The sequence below is a fragment of the Tenrec ecaudatus genome, chromosome 8 (assembly GCF_050624435.1).
Source record: "Tenrec ecaudatus isolate mTenEca1 chromosome 8, mTenEca1.hap1, whole genome shotgun sequence".
NCBI classification, from domain to species: domain Eukaryota; kingdom Metazoa; phylum Chordata; class Mammalia; order Afrosoricida; family Tenrecidae; genus Tenrec; species Tenrec ecaudatus.
This window is the reverse complement of record NC_134537.1, coordinates 99,040,013-99,052,388: the sequence shown is the minus strand read 5'-3', so window position 1 is coordinate 99,052,388 and position 12,376 is coordinate 99,040,013. Positions and strand designations below refer to the sequence as shown.

Genomic DNA, 12,376 nt, shown 5'->3' with positions numbered 1-12,376 from the left:
CCACAAGACGTTCTACCCACTGGTCTGTGATGGTCCTGCATTCAGTGTCATTTTATGTGCCGTGTGAGTCTAAAGAGGAATTTATGGACTGGTATCTGATATATGGGCTAATATTGGACTTATGGACTTGATCTGGACTGGATTGGGATGTTTTCTCAATATACAAATGCTGTTTTATATAAAGCTCTTTGTTATACATGTATGAGAATTTGTTTCTTTAGTCAATCTGGACTAACACAAAGGGATTCCTATTTTCCTTTCAAAGATAGCAGGTAGGAGCTTCCTCCAGATATTTGTGCCAGCTCTTTTCTCTTTCTTTGGTTGTTCTTCACTATGGCTTATTATCTAATGCACTTCTATCTTTAAAGTAAAAAAAGTACTGCTACGAAATCATGGAAACGTTAATAAACATTGAATTGTGAAATGATCGTATCACAATATATCTCTCATCTATGTCTATGGACTTCGGAAGACAATATTTCCATTTCTTTCATTCTAACTCAAAGAATATGTGCTGTTCAATTTATACCACGTCAAAGTATCAAGCGATTTGGGAATCTTTCAAGGACTTCAAAATCATATTCCTCTACAAAGTTCTTTGATATGGGGAAGGACAAAAGAACTCAAAGTGATAAGGTCATAGTTGTTGGGTGTATGAGGTAAGGTTTTCCAGTGGAATTCTCATAGGAGAAATTTTTGTTACTTTGAAAAAGTGAACATGTGTATTGCCATTGTTTTGATAGAAAGTATTTTTTTGGACAGAGCTTTATTGACTTTTTTCTTACTAAAGCAGTTTTTTTATTTCTTGAAATATCTTAAAAATAAGCATCTGTAGTCATCCTGTTTTGAGAAAAATCCATCAAAATTACCAGTTTGGAATCTATTATAAATGGTCACATAACCTTCTGAACTGGCATTTTGACCTTGAATTTAACTGATTCAGCAGATTTCATTGGAAGCAACTGTTTTGATTGGACTTTGTTCTTTACAACTAAATACAAGACTCATCTGTTATGTGTTTCATTAAAACTCACTTTATTAGCTTTTATCTTACTTAAAATACTGATGTAAAGATCAGCTTCTTGAACGAGCTGATCTTCATGCAAATATGTTGGCTTAAACAGAAAGCTTGCTGAAGTAATTTAAAATGTTTAGCCATGTGACAAAGTAAGATTCCAACTTCAATAGTTATCAGAATCAATGGTCTACTTGGGTTATGGCAGGGGAATTGGGGGCTAGAGGGTGAGATAATAATAATTAATACAAGAGAGAAGAAAATGTTCTAAAATTGTTAGTAGTGATTATTTACAACTCTTAATATGATTGAACTATTAAAAAAATTCTTATGCAACAGATCTTCCCAGTGCAAGACAGAATTTGATTTCTTGATCACACTTCCAGGAGCATTGATTGAGATCCTTGACAAGTTCTATCTTGTCTCTGTAAATCATGACGCTGTCTACTGGTCCGATTATGATGGTCTTTGTTTTCTTTATACTGACTTGTAATCTGTACTGAAAGTTATAATCCTTTGCCCTCCTGTATCCTATTTAAGTCTTCACTTCTCTGTAAATCATTATGACCTTGTGCTAATTGTTTCTCTCATCTGGATGATGTGTCTCTGTCATTTCTTTTCTGATTAAGACTTTCAAAAAAACATTATAATCCTTGAACATTGTCAAGTGCTTTAAGTAAGCAAGATTGTGGTGGCTGCATATTTCAGGGTGCTAATAAGCTTTACTGCAATCCTGGTGTCATGATCTTTTTCAGAGTCCAGGTTTAGGGATTATTTTCTCAATATACAGATTGAATAAATATGGTGAGAGAATACATACCTGGCACACACCTTTCCTGATTTTAAGTCAGTCAATGTTGCCATGATTCTGTGTATTCTTTCTATTTCTTTTGATGCTTTCTGTATCATTGTTTTGCCCAACTTAGTTTTCCTTTTCTCTTTCACTATCACAGCTCTTAGTAAAGTTCTCATGATTTTTTTAAATTTAATTTTTTATTAGGGGCTCATATACTGTTATCACAGTCCATGCATACATCAATTGTGTAAAGCACATTTGTACATTCATTGGCCTCATCATTCTCAAAACATTTGCTCTCCACTTAAGCCCCTGGCATCAGGTCCTCATTTTTCCCCTCTGTCCCTGCTCCCCCTCCCTCAGGAACCTTTGATAATTTATAAATTATTATTTTGTCATATCTTGCCCTACCTGACATCTCCCTTCACCCACTTTTTTGTTGTCTGGCCCCCAGGGAGGGGGTTATGTGTAGATCCTTGTAATCGGTCCCCCCTTGCCAACCCATCCTCCCTCTACCCTCCCAGTATCACCACTCACACCACTGGTCCTGCAGGGATCATCCGCCCTGGATTCCCTGTGTTTCCAGTTTCTATCTGTACCAGTGTACATCCTCTGGTCTAGTCAGACTTGCACGGTAGAATTGGGATCACGATAGTGAGTTGCGTAATTGAAAAGTTAGTGGAAATAGAGTGTGAAAGTTTAGAAAATTATGATGGCAACATATGTACACATATGGTTAATACAATTGATGCATGGAATGTTATAAGAGCTGTAAGAGCCCACAATAAAGTTATATTTTTAGAAAATACTGTTTAATCCACTTTGTTTTCAACTTTTGCCTTCCAACTGTCAATAATTATCAGTACATCTCAATGACATACTTGATCAATTTTAAGCTGAAGAACTTGGTTGAATTTGTCAGTATCTTCATCACCATCTAATTGGTTGTTGTGTACATTTGAATAGTTGCATAACTGGACTTCCTTAAAAGCGTATAGGTATTATCTGATCACAGACAACTTTGTATTTCAAACTGAATGTTCTTTTTGATGATGAATGTGACTTCATTCCTCTTGAATTTGTCATTCTTAGCTTAGTAAACAATATTATTGTCTGAGTCAAAATGGTCAGTACTGGTCAAGTTCACCTCATTTGTATCCAGAACACTGATTTTTATGTGTTCCATTTCATTCCAATTTTCCTAGATTCATACTTTATACCATCCTCATTCTCATTATTAATGAATATAAAGTTTTTCAAATGTAATATTTTCAATAGCATCAAAAGTATTAAATGTCTTAAAGGAAAATTTAAATAAATATTTGTGTTAGCCTGGGTTCTCTAGAGATGTAAACCAGTGGCTCACACAGTTGTAGAAATGGGTAAACACAGTCTGGTTCAAATCTGTGAGTCAGATGGTAAGCTGGGGGCTTCTCTTAATTCATGTAGCTGCTCAGGTTGATGAAAAAGGAACCAGGAAGATGAAGCAGGAAGACCACAAGCTGGTGGATGCAAAGTCGAATGCGGCCAGTATCACCAGTCCTCTGATGGCTCCTGGGCTCAGCAGACAATATGGCATAAAATCGATAAACCAAATGTAGGATTCAGACCCAGCAGAAATGAAATTTTTTTATAGTCTGTTTAAAACATTGCAGGGCACTTCTAGTGAATCTTTCTTTAAATTTTCTGCACTCCACCACAACTGCTGGATTCTCACAATGTTAATTATAGTATGTTAGATGGCATCATAGAATTGACTCCATCGCGTTAGATCACATAATTGGGTATTAGTGTCAAATTACTGATACTAAAATACCTGGCACAGACAAGCTGGACAAAATCTAACTATCACAGTATTCATGTCTTCTTGTGAAACTCAGGAAAATATCTTGAACACTATTTGTGTTAGTCTGGGAACTTTAGAAAAACAAATCCAAAAAACTCATGTGTAAGAGAAAGTTTTATATAAAGGTTAGGTGCACCTCAACAAAACATCCCAACCCAGTGCTGACCAAACCCACAAGTCCAACATGAACCCATTAACCCATATGTCGAACACCAGTCCACAAAGTCCTCCTCCATCTCACAAAACATATGCAATGATGCTGAGAGCAGGAGGAAAGCAGAGTCAGTGAATGGGTAAACATCTCAGCGCTGGCAGGGGTCTCCACACAGGCGCTCCAGCACCCAGGGCTGCATTGGGGTAGGTCCATGTGCCTTCTCCTCAGGGATGTCTTACAGGAAGTGAGCCTTGCCAGCTGAAGAAGGGAACTGGCTAAAGCAGCTGCACCCTGGTCTGAGCATCACAGGTCAACGGGCTACTGATAGTTCCTAAGGTCAGTGAACAACATAGTGGGGAATTGGGTAAAGTCAAATGAAACAGAGGTCAATGAGACAGATACAGGATCCAGACAAGTAAACGAAAGAGAATTCCCTCATCGTTTGCTTGCATAGAAATAAACTATACCCCTGAGGAAACTTCCTCTCAATTACACACCATGGAGTCTGGAAAAAGCGACTTCACTCCTCTACAATCCTCTAACAATGTGTTAGTCTGGGCAGACTAGAGAAACAAATTCACAGACACACATATTGTGTAAGGAAGAGGTTTATATACAAGAACAATTGTATATTAAGAAAACATCCCAACCCAGATTAGTCCAAGGCCATACGTCTGATATTAGCCCATATATCCGGTACCAATCTATTATGTCTTCTTCAGATTCACAAAACACATACAAGGAAGCCATATGAAAGATGATCACAAGCCAGTGGATAGAAAGTCTTTGGGTCCAGTGGCGTTGTAAGCATAACAGCGCTGACAGGAGGATGGATAACAGGAAGGTGGGTGGAGGGAAACAATGGGCAGTGTAAGACATGAAATAACAATAATAATATATAATTTATCAAGGATTCATGAGGGTGGAAGGGAGGGGGGTGGAAAGAGGAGCTGATAACAAGGGCTCAAGTGGAAATACTGATGTCAACATACGTTAAAGTTTGCTTAAACTATTGAATGATGGAATGTTACAAGATTTGTAAGCGCACCCTCCAATAAAATGATTTTTAAAATTGTTTTAGGTTTCAGTATTTTTGCTTTCTCTTTGAGGATTTTCTGAGGTTTGTCTAGTCATTGTTGTTGGGGGTTTTGTTTGTTTACTTCGCATCATTCTGTATGATTGTGATTTGTTTTGTAAGTTCCAAGAGAGAGAACTCTATAGAGACAGTAACTGGCTAAGGACATGGCAGGGGAAGACAAGAGGAGCAACAAGGAGCACGGGAAGAAAATGTTCCGAAACTGATTGTGGTGATGACTGCACACATCTTAATATGATTTATGAGTACATTGCAAGAAATGTGAGGTTTATGCCAATAAAACTATTTTTAAAGAATCTAAAGTACTCATTGACACTAATATTTCCCTCAACATTCTAATCTGTATCCCGATCGAATCTTATTAGGGACACACTGAGCAATATGATACAGTCAATCACTAGTGTTCTTCTGTTTGTTTAAAAGTACTTGGAAATATACATGGTACTTCCCCTTGTCAAATAATATTCAACAAAGTGGGTGCTAGAGCTACACAAGTGAGATCTGAAATAAAACTCAGGCCTTCAAATCTGATGAGCGTGCAAGTGCTACCCCACTGCTTAGACATTAACTGCTGGTCAATCGACGACAAATTCACTACCAAATGCGCAAGGGGCTGCTGGAGCTGTATGTCGACCAGCCATCGTGGTCAAGGAAGGCTTTAGCACTCTACCAGGAAGGGAGGCTACTTTTATTTTGCCTTGTTGCTATTGTTTTGTCTTATTTTTCTAGCAGTACACACTTCATTTTCATACACTGCATGTAAAAAGGTTTGAATATATTCAGTGAAACTTTTAAGTTTTATTATTTGTTGTTTACTGATACTGTGCAAAAGCAGTTCTGAAGTGTGAATCAATGTTTATTGTGGAGATGATGGTTCAATTTTAAAAACATTTGTACTAAAAATTGGTAATTATGCTCTAGTTTATTGTGTGGAACTGTTGTAAATTTTTTTAGTATTTGAAATATTTTGCATTCCAGTGTTCATTTTCATAAATCTATGTGATCTTTGAGTGTCATTGTGGTAAAAAAGAGATATATCATTGTCAGGGTTTATAAATATATAATTTATCAAATAAGTAGCTATTAATTGTATTCTATAGTCTACATCATTTTCCTGATATAGGTACAAAAGACAAAATATAATAAACCTACTATTATGATCATTTATTGACCAGTTATATTTTAAACATTTCAAGCATTATTCAACCTTTCAAAATATTGTATTGTTGATGCAGGAAGTTAGTATATAATGCTTGAATGCTGGTCCATAGCTAACTACATGCCAATCACTTGATTTTGAGGGTGTAGCTGGATGTTCCCTGTATATTTCATTTAAAAACACAGCATCTTTTTTTCCCAAGGGGTATTTTGCATCAGTTTTATGTCTTCCTTCCAACTAGCACCAACTATCTTATACATGAAAAACATTTCATAAGATTTATGATATACCAAAAGATGGTAACTATAAGTGCTAGCAGTAATGTAGATGCATCTATTAACTTTGTACTGATTTGGCAACTTTACCTACAAAATTAGTCACATGGACCTGTCAATATATATTTAGAAGCCAATTATTATTTTTAATGTCCCACTATAATATTTATTATATTGTATTTATTTTTAGTAAATTGTGCTTGTTTTCTCCAAATATCATCTGCTGAGGTGTGATTTGTTTTGGCTAAGTATAATTACACTTTACAACCATAACATATTTCACCATGACATATACATTATTTTTGAAAATTTCTTACTGCTCATACCTCCCAAACATGTATTTTGACTTTTAAAATAGAAGCTAAATATAATAGAACACTTAATCTAGTCATATTTAAGTATTAATAAAGAATTTAAAAGTAACTCAATATATCCTGCACACACCAAGGCCAGTCTAATAGAAAGGCAGCACTGCGGAGAAAGAAAAATATGAGAACACACAATAGGAATTCAGGTTCTACATTCACTATATGGATCTAAAAGTTTTTAATAAAAGTATAAAACATTTTCAAATACAAAATAATGACTTTCTGGGTCATTATAAATAATAATTATAAATAGAAAAATATTATGTAAGAAAAATGTAGGACACCTACTTTTGCGTTAAGTTGACCGTGTGTGTTTTCCCTTCTATTTCAATGTTGTAGGTCACCTGGCAGGAGATTATAGTAAGAAAGCAATGAGTGAGAAAATTAGAGAGAAAAAGTATCACTTTAGGTCAGCAACTAAGTTTTAGAACCCATCAGTATAAGAGGAGAGTAAGTCACCGTATGGCTCACAGGTTTCTGATCCCTCAGGCACGGATGTGCTTAAGCACACCTGTACAATCAGCGCTGGTGACTGCAAAGTTTTGCGAAGTTTCTCAGTCATGCATTTGAGTTACTCTCAATGGGGCAACTTGAAGATAAATAAAGCGTCCTGGGGGGTCGACAAGGCCAATGAAATTGAGGACCTAGGGATCAGATCAGGAGACTTTGGGGCCAGAATACTTACTTACTCCTTCCAAAGGGGTTCTCTTGATAGATTTTTAACTTTTTTTCCAAAATAGCATTAAATGTCTTATGAGAATTTCCTCAGGAAACCTTAAACTATTCAATCTGCACACCTGCTCATGACCCTTTAGAATTCTTGTCCCTAAATTCAAAGATCATTTAAAACAAACACAATTTAGGTCCCCAAAGAACTCTGATTAGCCATTGACGTGGTATAAATGGAAAAGAGCAGAAATCTTTGAGGAAGGGTTGGAGATATATAAATGACACCCTCAGTTTCATAAGGAGCTAGATGAAGAGGATGTCAGAAAAAATAGCTTCACATTTTGATATTTTTGTTTAATCAAGATTTCTATAATTCTGTTTACTATAATAAAATATTACAATTCAATGAGGATTTTTTTCAATCTATGGAATTTTAGAGCTGGTGGTGAGTAGGTAATGTGTTTGGCTGCTAACTTCAAGGTCAGCAGTTCAAAACCACTAGCTGCTCTATGAGAGAAAGTTGAGGTTTTCTACTCTTGTAGAAGAGTTACAGTCTTGGAAACCCACAGGGGCAATTCTACACTGTCCTATGGGATTGCTAAGAGTCATAAATGACTCAATGGCAAAATATGGAATTTAATCTTAAAAACACAGGATTGCATAATAAAAGTAATGAAAGAAAATGCCATTCATGTCATTTTCTACTTGTTAATTTTTAAATTTATCTTGTAAAATAGAATCTATAAAATCGTGATTTTTTTCATGAAAAGTGATTACACATATTATTAAAGGAGGTCTAGGACACTGAAAATCCATGTTTAAAATGGACAGAGAAAAATCACATTAGTTACTGAATTAAAAAATATTATTGAATAGGTCTTAGAATTAGCAGCACGTAATGTATACTATCTCTGTTACTCCTCATCTGCAATTGTGCCATGTATGGTAGCGAGGGCAATGCTATGGTGCTAGAAACTATGGCTTTTTATTTAAAATAAAAATTTCAAATACCAACAGGGTCACCCACACAGGGCAGGTTTCAGTGAAGTTTGTAGACTAAGATAAAGTAGGACAAATGGAAAGGGATTCCACTTTTTAAAAATTGACCAGTGAAATATTATAGATAATAGTGGAACACTGTGTGCTACAGCCAGAGGATGCGCCCCTCATATTGGAAGGCCACACCTGGGGAAAATCAAATTGATCTTAATGACAAAGATGGTGCAAATCCTTTAGTACCTTCATTTGTTGATGTGATTATTACTCAAAATGAGAAGGAGCAACTTCAAACATATATTAAAAACTAGAATGTGGATTATATGAAGTATGCAGCTAGGAAAACTGGAAGTCATCAAAAGTGAAATGGAAAACATAAAGCTCTAATTCTGAAACATTAGTAGGTTAAATGGGCTAGAACTGGCCATTTAAAATTAAACAATTCTATGATTTGTCAGGTAAGACAAAATATAGTGGAGAAGCATCCCACTCATTGTCAGTAAACATTTCGAGTTCTTTCTTGAAGGAATACCAAAGAGCCCAGGTGGTATAGGGGTTTAAGACTTGGACTTCTAGCCTCAAGATCAGTAGGTCAAATACACTACCCTCTTTGAGAGAGGAAGTTGAGATGTTCTGCTCCCGTAAAGATTTATAGCCTTGGAAACTGAAACGTGCAGTTCTCCTCTGTCATTTATGCTCACTGTGAGTGGAAACCCACTTGATGGCAGTGAGTTGGGTTTGGTTTTGGACACAAGAAACAATAATTAATAAGCCAATTAGTGAAATTTATGCACATAACAATTCAAATACTAAAGCCAATGATGAAGAAAATGAAGAATTGTACCAACTTCTCTAGTCTTCAAATGATTGAATACACAATCAAGATGCATTGTGTGACTGAATTCCGAAAGTTGGAAACAAAGAGGAAGGATCTGTAGTTTGAAAATATTGTCTTGATGATGATAAAAATGAATATTTAAAAGGCATGATAGAATTTTGCAAGACCAATGACTTATTGCAACCACCTATTTTCAACAAGATAAGCAACCACAATACACGTGGATCTTGCCAGATAGAATTCATAAGAACCAAAATGACTCCTTCCATGAAACATGATGGAAAAACTCAAGAACTACCATCAGCCAAAACAAGTAGAGGGTTTGACTGTGGAAAAGATGATTAATTGATCATATAGGCAAGTTCATACTCAAATTAAAGAAAAAAATTTTAAAGTATGAGTGCCAAAAATTAGCAAAAATCTTGAATATTTCCTAGTTGAGGTTAAAAGACATCTCAAATTTGACATGTCGAATACTAATGAGTAGGATGACATCAAGAGCATCACACATAAATGTATTAAAATACAGGAAAGGAAGCAAAGGCCAAATAAAAAGATTCTGGAAGTTGCTATTTAATGCATAGAATCTAAAGCAAATGGAAGAAAATATGAAGTTAAAAAGCTAAACAAAATTTCAAAAAGAAACTCATGAAAATAAAGTAAAATATAATAATAAAATGGTCATAGATTTGGAGTTAGAAAACCACAAAAAGAGAATCACTTAGCATTCAAGCTAAATTTTAGAGGGAAAAAAATCAAGCCTCAAGTGGCAAAATTGGACTATATGGACAAATTACTGAATTAATACAAGAGCCATATTAAAGACTACGGAAGGAAGACAGAGCCACTGTACTAAAAGAACTGGTCAATATTCAATTATTTCAAGAAGTAGCATATATGATCAAGAACCCCTGGTATTGTCCAACCTTCACTAAAGGTATTGGGGGGGAAAAGACTCCAGGATTTGATGGAAATGGACATGTTTCACCAAACTGATGCAGTGCTGGAAACACTCACTCATCTATGCCAAGAAATGTGTGATTCCTCACCACACACAGGTAGGGATTCCTGTGTGCGTCCGTTCTAAAGAAAGATGACCAACAAAATATGGAAATTATTCAACAATACAAGTACAATCAGAGCAAGTATACTTTTATGAAGATAATGCAAAGAGCTTGGGAAGAAATTCAAACCCAATTCAGAAAAGGGTGGGAGACAGACAGGGCTTTCTACTCCCTGAAAGAGTTACAGTCTTGGAAACTCAAGGGGCAGTTCTACACTATTACGGTCACTAGGAGTCATCACCAACACAGCAGCAGTGAGTTCCGTTTGGGTCAGAAGAGTACATCAGAACAGATTCTTATCGATGTCAGTTGCATCTTTGCTGAAAGCAGGAACACTTGACTATGCAAAGCCACCTACAGTGTACATCACAACAACCCATGTATAACATAGCAACCAATGGGAATTGCAGAATCCATCATTTTGGTCATACAGAAACTTTATGTAGACTAATAGGCACTCTTTCAAACAGACCAAGTTACTAAACTGTTTAAAACCAGGAAAGATGTACTCTAATGTTGTATCATTTTACCTTCTTAGTTCAACCACTCTCAACAGTTCTACTGCCAAGTTGATTCCTCCTCAGTGATCCTGTAGGACAGAGTAGAACTGCCTGTGTGGATTGAGGGGTGGGGCTGGAGTTAAATCTTCCAGAAGCAGAAAGCTTGATCCTTCAAAGAGCAGCTGGCGGGTTTATCATATTGGTTTCAGCAGCCTAGCCCACTACCCACCAAAGTTCCCTTTCTCTTAGCACTTAAGTGGAGAAGCTGGACTATAGGAAGAAGAATTTCACAGAAGGAGTGTAGAAAGGCTTGCCAACAAGCTACGATATGATATGTAAGTGACACAATCTTGCTTGATGGCAGCGGAGAGAACTTGAAGAGCTAAAGGACAAAGATCAAAGGCTAGAGGTTTCAGTATAGATCACACCTCACTGCAAAGAAAATAAAAACCTTTACACCAGGACTAATAAACAACACCATAACACATGACTGCAGAAAAGACTGAAGCTGTCAAGTATTTCACTTCACAATCAACATTCATGATAATACTGGATAAGAAATCATATGATATCTTGCATTGTGCAAATCTGCTCAAACCATCTCTTTTACGTGCTGCAAAAGACAAAGAAGTCCCCTCACATACTAAGGTGTGCCTGACTCAAGTCCTGGTATTTTCAATTTCCTGATATAGATATGTGAAAACTTTGTGATGGCAGAACATGAAGGAAGAATTTATGCAAATGGAGAATTAGTATTGGAATTACCACAGAAAGAAAGGAACAAATCTGTCTTGGAGGATGCACTGCCAATATCCTCCTTAAAGGCCCAATGGGAGACATTATCTCATGCACTTCGGACGGGATCTCAGGAGGGGACATCCCCGGAAGAAGACCAGCATCTTTGGTCGAGTCATAGAGGAGGGAAACCTTCAGGAGATAACTGACACAGTCGGTGCAACAAGTGGCTCAAATGTAATGGATGGTACCAGTGCTAATAAACAGGGTAGGGCTCTGTTCTGCCGTACATAGGGTGCTATGACTTGCAACAGATTCAATAGCACCTAACAATAAACAACATGCATAGATTTCATAAAGTGTTTCCCATATTTGAGTATAATAGTCATTGATTTTTTATAAATAACAAGATAATTTTTTCTTATTTTCTCTTATTTCATTATCTTCAGTGACCAGTTTTATTTAATTTTTTACTATTTCTATTACCTATCTAATGTAATACAAAATGTGTCTTTTAAAAAATAATTGTATATTTTTGGTTTAATAGATTAGAAATAAAATTACTGTTTACATTTTGATACTATTTCCAGGAGATATTCTAAATGGTTTTCTAAGCCGTAATTTTCTCTAAATTATTTTCATTTTTAATTCTGAATACAATCATCTCATCTATCAATAATAATTTTTTTTACTTTTTCCACTTTTATGTAATATTTGTCATTTTTAAATGTTTCCTTTCTTTAAACTCATGGGAGAAAGTCTGGGCTTTCCTAAACAGTTACAGTCTCAGAAACCCACTGGGGGTCGCTGTGAGTCAGCACTGACTCAATGACAGCAAGTTGTTTTCCTTATACTGGCTAGTATA

At 36.0% G+C, this 12,376-nt stretch overlaps 1 protein-coding gene across 1 annotated transcript in view; it reads right to left on the bottom strand.

Moving 5' to 3' along the window:
• Positions 1 to 12,376, bottom strand: part of LOC142455486 (disintegrin and metalloproteinase domain-containing protein 2-like) — a 115,042-nt gene that overhangs the window by 70,486 nt on the left and 32,180 nt on the right. The gene's annotated exons all lie outside the window — the stretch shown is intronic.